The 8,107-nt window shown below is 35.5% G+C and overlaps 1 protein-coding gene across 1 annotated transcript in view; it reads right to left on the bottom strand.

Annotated features, from left to right (window-relative positions):
* The window catches only part of dhrs11a (dehydrogenase/reductase 11a), a 28,453-nt gene that overhangs the window by 14,261 nt on the left and 6,085 nt on the right, over positions 1-8,107 (bottom strand). The gene's annotated exons all lie outside the window — the stretch shown is intronic.

Genomic DNA, 8,107 nt, shown 5'->3' with positions numbered 1-8,107 from the left:
ACATGATCCTTCAGAAATCATTCTAATATGCTGATTTGCTGCTCAAGAAACATGTCTGATTATTATCAGTGCTGAAAACAGTTGTACTGCCCAATATTTTTGTGAAAACCATTTTTCATGATCCTTTGAGAAATAGAAAGTTCAAAATAATTTATTTGAAATATAATTATTTTGTAACATTATAAATGTCTTTACTGTCACTTTTGATCAATTTAATGCCGCCTTGATGAAAAAAGTATTAATTTCTTGAGATATTGAGTATCTCAATATCTCACTGGCCTCAAACCGTTGAACAGTAATATATAAATATAAGCAATATGTATATAAATATGTAAATATATACACACAAATAGCAGGACTGCCACTATTCGATAAAACCACTAATAAATGGACACACTGTCAATAAGGTAGTTTCATTATTGATTAATCAGGTCTTTGAGCAGAGAACCTTCGTCTTTGACGTCACTTTGCTGCAGTAAAACTAATTATGTGAAACAAACACGTGACAGATGAAAGAAGTACAGCGTGAGCTGCAGTGAGGAGCAGATCAGCACTTCTGGAAAACACACCAAATACTTAATACTTATATAAAATAAACCAAATACTTCATAGAGCGCATGCATGCATTCCAATAAACTGAGAACGGGAGAGCAGTCAATCAAATTCATTTTTGCAAGGAAAAAAGTAATGGCTTCAAATGATTGATATATAATAGAAAACCTGTATGCAAGGCGAGTCATAAAATGTTTTATATTAGTTGTTCTCAAACTGACAAAACTGAAAAAAATCAGCTAAATTATATAGAATTATATTTGCACATTGATTGAAGGCGATCATCTAAAATCTCCTTTAACCTGCTTCTGCTTGTGTTTTGTAGACAAATATAAAATGTAAATAGATTTCAAAAGATTAATTTGTGCCATGACACAAAAAATGTTCACTGACAAAAAAAGTCAGACATTTTCCATATATTAAAATGTTTTTCTTTAAATAAATGTTAAAAAACAGGAAAGTAAATATTGCTTTTTGACTATCGTTAGATTGTGTATATACTGTGTGTGTGTGTGTGTGTGTGTGTGTGTGTGTGTGTGTGTGAATGTTAGACAGAGATGGAGAATGTGAGAATCTGAGATTCTGTGTGTGGAAAGCCATCCAATTTAGTTTCAGCACCACGAGAATGTATGTGTGTGTATGTGTGTGTGTGTGTATGTGTGTGTGTGAGACCGAAAGCCGAGCGCTCTGCATTACTCTTCCTAAAAAAGGACAAGAGCAGAGAAATGAGCAGATGATAATTGTTCATCTACACCTCAAAAGTCATTCAGTACATTTAATGACTGACATTTGATAAATCAGCGCATCTGACAAAGTTAGGATTTGAAAACATTTGCTCTTCTCTGGAAAGCATTAATAACCAGCAGTCACCACTATTTTGCTCAAACATAAAACATCAGTTGAAAAATTAACAATGACATCCAGAATTATATATATATTTTTAGCACTTAAGGTAATGAAAGTGCTATTTCTTTCTTTCTGTCTTTCTTTATTGCTTTCCTTCATTAATTTTCTTTCCTCCTTTCTTTCCTTTCCTTTTTCATCTTTCTTTCTTTCATGTACTTTTTGCAGAATACAGTGCTGCTATTGTTAACTAAAACTATTATTTGTTAACTGTAATAAAGCTGAAATAAAATAGTTATTAAAAAGCGATACAATGATAAAAACGTCCACTTAAAAATAAGTTAAAGGAATAAAAAAACTAAAACTGAAATAGATATAAATGAAAGATAATACAATTATTATAATTATAATTATATTATAAAAACTAAAACTAAAAAAAGCCAAAAGCACATAAAAATGAAAAACAACTAAAATTATGAAAATATAAAAATAATTATATACTACAATACCATAATATTATATAGTAAAAGATAACACTATAGTATTATAAATAATAATATAATATAAATAATACTAAAATAACACTAGAAGAATATCACTAGGGATTCAGACTGATGCAACCTCTCCAAAAGCAATACACAATGTCATGAATTCTACATTTATAAGAGACAAATATGAAAGTATTTAGCCGGAAAATGTGTATTTCAAGCAATGGCCCAGTTTCTCCTACAAAAGTGATTATTTCAACAGCATCAGCAGATACAGAAGAAGATTGACTGAGCTGTCAAAGGATGTTTAGTATGCACACTTAGTACATAGAGCGCTTCTCTCTCCTTTTGTTTTAAAGGCACAGAAAAATCCCTAAATAATCTTGTTTGGAGTGATATTTAATCTGAAGTGTTTTGTTGGGAGAATGTTTCAATGCTGATTAAATGCAAAGCCTGAATGCACTGTGCAATGCACAGGTCATAACAACTGCATACTAGACGATCCGTATGCCTTTAAACACGACATCAGTCTCCAGGGGCTGTTCAGAGAAAGACGCTGTTCACACGCAGACAGTAATAGAAAGACAGCATGGTCGCGCGGCACGTCCTCAGACCGTCTCGACGGATGAATCCATCTCGCGGCACGAGGGGGTTTCATTATCATGCAACAGCTCAGTATAATCGCGGATTACTCCACACAAAGCCTTTCAGCATATTTCCTCATGCAACTACACGACACGCTCACTGTGAGGATAAAACTACTCAATAAGAAATAAACAAAGCTTTGAGTCTTGTTATGAAATATATTCGCATTTGATTTATTGCAGGGCTGTTTCTCCCCTGCATCTCTCCCTCTCTCAGCTGGTCTCCATGCACTCAATGAACCTGCGCACATACACCTCTCCTCCAGGATTCTGATGTCATTTATTGTAGAGACAGTGGCTTTCAGGAGACACGGGACGTCCCCCGGAGGCCCTTCACATCTGCTTTCATATCTCAGGCCTCCTCTGTGCGGATATAAAGCTCATATTGCTCATTTCTACAAGAAATATTAGTTGCGCGCCATCTTTGGGCTTGGATAAAAACACACACACACACACACACTAGGGTAAAATAATGTGCATCTAAATTGTAATATATTTAGATACAAGCCTAGCATGTGCAGGATGGTGATGCACCAGCCAGTGTGTTATTAAAAGAAATAAATACAAATATTTGCTAATTTAGTTGTTATAGCACAAATGGTAAAACTAATCAAAGAGCTCATTTGTAAGTTGCTCTGGATAAAAACATTTGCTAAATGTTCAAGCTGAAAGAAATGTGTATTATAAATATGTCTTTTCATTCCAGAGGGAAACACAGATCTAGTGAAAATGGAGTGTTGTGTGTGTGTGATAGATATTTGTGTAGACAATCGACATCAGGACTTTTACTAACCTGCACAGTTGCACTTTCCAATGATTTTATATATAACAGCATGAGATGAGCTACATTTTTAATGCAAAGTTTGACATATGATGTTTGCACTAATACAAAAGACTATGTAAGTGTAGAGTAAGTCCCCTTAAAGCACTTTGCATGCTGCTAACATGTACATGTGTGACCTACATGTCTGGTTTGTGTGCAGCGTTGGAGCTGTTTTCCATGCTGGGTGTGGAGCTGACACATCACAACCTGCAGGTGACATGACGACCCCTGTGCTGTCACATACAAGCACACGTTTTCTTTAGCTTCTCTCTGTGAAATCCAATAGATCCGAGACTGCTGAACAGACTTATCTAGTCTCAATAATAGTTTCCAACCCACAGCCCAACTTAACCAGCAGGCACTGCATTAGACACATATCAGTGTGTGCTGTGTAGTCAGTGCACTTTCAGCATTTTATGAGCTGATTTATGTGTGTTATCATAGTAATGGAGTGATGCTGTATAGTCACAGTTACAGTAAAGTTGATATGTGCAGAGTCAGTAGGATTTAGCTTTTTTTTTAAAGAAATGTTCTTTTATTCACCAGGGATGCATTAAATTGAGCAAAAGTGACAGTAAAGACATCTATAATTTTACAATGTTGTTCAATGTTGTTCTTTTGAACTTTCTATTCATTAAAGAATCCTGGAAAATAAATTGTATCACAGCTTCCACAAAAATATGAAGCAGCACAACTGTTTTTAACATTGATAATAACCAGAAATGTTTCTTAAGCAGCAAATCAGCATATTAGATTGATTTCTGAAGACTCGAGTAATGATGCTGAAAATTCAGCTTTGCCTCACAGAAATAAATTACATTTTGCGATATATTAAAATAGATAATAGTTATTTGAAATTGTAATAATATTTCAGATTTTATGGTATTTTTGATCAATTAAATGCAGCTTTGGTGATCTTCTTTTAATACATTTTGAGGGGTAGGTAGCTTTGTGTCTGCAAACTATAATGTCTTATAATGCTGTCTAAGTAGGCAGCTCACTAGATTTTGGAACAGAGCTAAAGAGTGAAAGCATGGCAAGTGTGAATGAAGCACAATGCATTTCAAAGCACAGTGGGGAAAAACCTTCTTTACTCAAACTGCGGCTGGCCAACAGCCCAGCGCTCACAACAGAAGCAAAACTAAAAGAGTCGGGTCCGTCTGATGGCACCGCAGTGACGCGCTTAAACAAATACAAGGAGCCTCCTGCCAAGACGACAGAATTCATTAGCTGCAGCGCCTCGATCCTCGGCCACCGGAAGACGACTGAGAGTCTGTGAAATTGTAATAATATTTCAGATTTTATGGTATTTTTGATCAATTAAATGCAGCTTTGGTGATCTTCTTTTAATACATTTTGAGGGGTAGGTAGCTTTGTGTCTGCAAACTATAATGTCTTATAATGCTGTCTAAGTAGGCAGCTCACTAGATTTTGGAACAGAGCTAAAGAGTGAAAGCATGGCAAGTGTGAATGAAGCACAATGCATTTCAAAGCACAGTGGGGAAAAACCTTCTTTACTCAAACTGCGGCTGGCCAACAGCCCAGCGCTCACAACAGAAGCAAAACTAAAAGAGTCGGGTCCGTCTGATGGCACCGCAGTGACGCGCTTAAACAAATACAATGAGCCTCCTGCCAAGACGACAGAATTCATTAGCTGCAGCGCCTCGATCCTCGGCCACCAGAAGACGACTGAGAGTCTGTGAAGGCTATTTGAGGTCTGATTAAGTGCCTTTTACGAGAGCCGTGAAACTTGGCATCAAATCTGACGACTGGGGCAGCGCTTACTGCTTTTCACAGATCTAACAGAGCAGATTTCACACTGCATACAACTCACTGGCTTTTCTTCTCTGTAGAAATCAACAATTCTCAGACTTGTGTCATTCCAAACCTTCTTTCGTTCATGCAACACACACACACGAAAAAAAAAAATTTAATTGTTCATGCTGCATTATGAAAGCAGATTTTTTTATTTTTTTAAAGTGCCTTGACCTGCTCGACAAAGATCAATATCATGCTGACAAAATATTTTAGAACTAAGATTTACGATTTATATACAATATAGAAATTTTCTTTCGTTTTTTTTTGCATGACATTATATTTGATTTTTTTATTTTCTTTGAGGTCACAATTTTCAAACTGGAAAATAGCAGAGTAAATGTTTAAAAATTAATCTTGTTTGACATAAATAATAAATGCATATTAGTTTGAAACAATGAGCATAAATAATGACAATTTTTATTTAAACTATATTATCGCTGAGCTCTAATCTGTTAAACACAACTGTAAGGCATGAAGATATGAAAATTATAAATATTAAACATTTTCTGTAAAGCTGCTTTACAGCTGTGTACATTGAAAAGCACTATAGAAATATATTTGACTTGACTCATTTCCAAGTGAACTGTTCCTTTAAGAGCCAGATGAAAAGAGAGATGATTGATGGACGTTGACTCATGAATGGATGGACGGGTGGCTGATGTCATCGTCCAGTGTTTGCCCTTGTAATCTGATGCATTAAAAAAGTGCCCACAACTGGTTTGGTTACGCATGCTTCAGTTGCAACAAAACATACACAAAGGCCATCCATTACTGTAACTGACAACTGGAATAATCAGTTCAGGGAACTGTGGTTTGAGAAAGCTGAGATTCCAGACAGGAATAACAACATTGCACAGTGACATTTCCCATTAACACATGCATGTATGTATGTGACATTTGCAATCATTTAACACTTATGTTGCTGTATTCCCAGCTAACAGGGAACTTTCTCAGAACTTTCCAGCAAGGTTCTCGAAGTTCTTCCAGTAACGTTAACAGAACGTTCATTCAAAGTTATCTGGTCTTCAATAATGTTTTCCAAACGCTTGCAGAAAAACATTATCTATACATTGTTCATGTAATGTTTTCACATCAGTTGGACATTCATTTAACATTAGTTTTAAATGTTACTACTTGTTTCAAAATGTTCAAAAAGAACATTCAAAAGTATCTGTTCCTGTAATGATAAAAATTATACAAAATGATCAAATGGAATGTTAAAAAAAACTGTATAGAAACTGGACAATTTGAAAGTTTACAGAACATTCAGAAATAGCCTAACTTTTTCATAATGTTAGCTAAATGTTTTTTTAGAAGATATTTTGTTATCTGGGTACCTTGACACAGTTTCAGCAAGTGCGTTTACATGCACAATCTGACACCAGTTTTGTTAAACAATCCAACAAACATAAGATAAATGTCTTAATTTGAGTTCTTTATCAAAGATTTTTGCCAATTATCCTTATTTTGCAAGTAAACTAGACAATAAATCAGTTTTGTTGTGCAAAGGTAGCTCATTAAAGAAACCCAAAAAAACACATTTACAGTAAATGCTGAAATCATTAAGGCTTTTGTTTTTCTTTATGGCAAAACAAACAGATATGTGCACAAGACATGATTAAACTGAATAAACTCATAGACATGCTGATGTTTTATATTCATGCAAAGCCACAACCGCGGTAATCTGCACAAATCTAGTTGTGTTGATCAGGATTTGTATGAACTGTTCCCCTCAAATCACCCTTTTTCCAATAAAACAACACAGTTTGAGCAAGCATCACAGATGTAAGATGTGCATGTAAATTCTCTCATTGCAACCTGATTTGAGAAATTCTTTGTTGTATTAATAACCTGTGCAAATATACAAGCAACTAAATTACAAAAAAAAAAAATCTGCCAATGCACAGAGCTAAGCACCAAGTAACTTTTCCTGAAGGTCATGATTAAAGTGCTGTGGTCTAGTGGAGACCATACAGATCTTACCAAGAACCACCAAATGCCACTCTTCTGATCTTATTTATAGTTAAAGCATTGCAAAGATCTGTGCAATGTTTCAATAATTTCCTCATTAAAAATATCAATTTGCTGAAAAATCACTTACCCTCAGGCCATCCAAGGTGTAGGTACAGTAAGTTTGTTTCTTCATCAGAACAGATTTGGAGAAATTCAGCATTACATCATTGTCTCAGCAATGGATGCTCTGCAGTGAATGGGTGCCGTCAGAATGAGAGTCCAAACAGCTGATAAAAACATCACAATAATCCACACCACTCCAGTCCATCAATTAACATCTTGTAAAAACAAAAAGCTGTGCGTTTGTAACAAATAAATAAATAATTTTTGGACATAAGACATTTTTGTCTTGCTTCCAGCTAAACGAGTCCACTATCTATAAGATTTCTTTCTCCAGTGAAAAAGTCATCTGGTCTGAATCAGGAGAGAAATCTGCACAGATCAAGCACCGTTTACAAGCCAAAACAGTACAAAACAGCTCTAAACAAATATGTGGCTGGATTTTGATGTGAGAGACAACAAGAGATGGATTTTTCACTAGAGAAAACGTTATGGATTATGGTCTCTATTTTGGCCAGAAGAGACATTTTAAAGTTAAAATGCCTTAATGATCTATTTGCTTCTAACAAACACGTAGCTTTTCACTTCTCCAGATGTTAACTGATGGACTGGAGTGGTGTGGATTACTTGTGGATTATTGTGATGTTTTTATCAGCTGTTTGGACTCTCATTCTGACGGCACCCATTTACTGCAGAGCATCCATTGGTGAGCAAGTGATGGAATGCTACATTTCTCCAAAACTGTTCCCATTATGAAAACTAATTTTCAGCAAACATCCAGTCTCTCCTATCTAATAGAACAGGGGTATCCAAGCTCGGTCCTGGAGGGCCGGTGTCCTGCAGAGTTTAGCTCCAACCCCAATTAA

This window comes from Sinocyclocheilus anshuiensis, unplaced genomic scaffold, assembly GCF_001515605.1.
Source record: "Sinocyclocheilus anshuiensis isolate Anshui unplaced genomic scaffold, SAMN03320099.WGS_v1.1 scaffold245, whole genome shotgun sequence".
Lineage (NCBI taxonomy): Eukaryota > Metazoa > Chordata > Actinopteri > Cypriniformes > Cyprinidae > Sinocyclocheilus > Sinocyclocheilus anshuiensis.
This window is presented reverse-complemented; position numbering and strand designations above follow the sequence as displayed.